The 1,509-nt window shown below is 45.3% G+C and overlaps 1 protein-coding gene across 1 annotated transcript in view; it reads left to right on the top strand.

Annotated features, from left to right (window-relative positions):
• LOC105548593 (trafficking protein particle complex subunit 12) overlaps positions 1-1,509 on the top strand; it is a 122,751-nt gene that overhangs the window by 15,116 nt on the left and 106,126 nt on the right. The gene's annotated exons all lie outside the window — the stretch shown is intronic.

Raw genomic sequence — 1,509 nt, forward strand, 5'->3', positions numbered from 1 at the left:
CCTGGGCTACAGAGCGAGACTCCATCTTAAAAAAATAAAAAATAAATCATTAATACTGGATCACTGATCCATTGCTGTACAGGTTGATTTGATTCCAGTGAATTTATAATCTTAAAGGCAGCTGGAATCGTGTTGGATAGCTTTTCTAGATGAAGGAGAAGATATTGGAAGTTTGTCGTATATGTTTCCCTCAGGAATCCTAAGGCAGCCATCGGGTAAGTACTCTGAAATGAGAGCCCTGTCTCACGCCGAATCTCAGCTCCCCAGTGCCGTCTCCTTAGGGGGCTGTGGAATTGCTCTTCTTGCTCATCCAGACGGTTGCCTAGAGTGGACTTAGCAAAGCCTTGCTCCCATGCCTGCATGCAGTCAAATTTTAGGAACTAGAATTTGCTTAAAATAGGTGAAATCTGGCTGGGTGCGGTGGCTCACGCCTGTAATCTCAACACTCTGGGAGGGCGAGGTGGGTGGATTACCTGAGGTCAGGAGTTCAAGACCAGCCTGGCCATGGTGAAACCCCATCTCTACTAAAAATACGAAATGCACTGTCTTGAAGGGGTTTGGAGAGTGAGGTCCTTGATTTTGGGAATAAGTCCCACCGGCTGTCTGAAACTCGTGTTCACCCTGACTGTTGAATTTCAGCAGCACATGGTCCGGACTCACTCTCGATTTGGGTGAACAATCTGGAGGACATATATTCACCTGTCATCCTTCAAAAAAGAGAATGGAATTTCCTAATTTACTTATTTTTCTAATAGTTCCCCATCTTGTTTTTCTCAATTGTTGCTAATTCTTCTGCACCGAGCTTCAGATTTCACCTTTTTTTTTTTTTGAGACAGTTTTTTGCTCTTGTTACCCAGGCTGGAGTGCAATTGTACAATCTCGGCTCACTGCAACCTCTGCCTCCCGGGTTCAAGCGATTCTCCTGCCTTGGCCTCCCACATAGCAGGGATTACAGGCGCGCACCACCACACCCAGCTAATTTTTTGTATTTTTAGTAGAGATGAGGTTTCACCATGGCCAGGCTGGTCTTGAACTCCTGACCTCAGGCGACCCACCCGCCTTGCCCTCCCAGAGCGCTGGGATTACAGGCGTAAGCCACCGCACCGGACCAGATTTCACCTATTTTAAGCAAATTTTAGTTCCTAAAGACATAATAGTTGAGAAGTTTAGAAATTTCTTGAGGATTAAACTTTACCGCCCATTGAAATGACAGGTGAAGGTTAGCCTATGAACTAAAACAGAAAACTTCAAAATGAAAATGTTTGAGGTTTATTTTGGAGCAGGACGTGGCTCAGTCCCCGCTCAGAAGCGACTGTCTTTTGTGTGAAAACGGTGATATGTAAGTCACTTTTGTGTGAAAACGGTGATATGTAAGTCACTTTGCTGCACAAAGACTACAGTGAAATTCAGAAGAAAATAATTCCAGTATCCTTTTGTGTTCCATCACCTCTGCCTCTGTGTTTGAAAGTGAGGTAGATGGCCGGGCGCGGTGGCTCACGCCTGTAGTCC

Source organism: Mandrillus leucophaeus, unplaced genomic scaffold (assembly GCF_000951045.1).
Source record: "Mandrillus leucophaeus isolate KB7577 unplaced genomic scaffold, Mleu.le_1.0 Scaffold416, whole genome shotgun sequence".
Lineage (NCBI taxonomy): Eukaryota > Metazoa > Chordata > Mammalia > Primates > Cercopithecidae > Mandrillus > Mandrillus leucophaeus.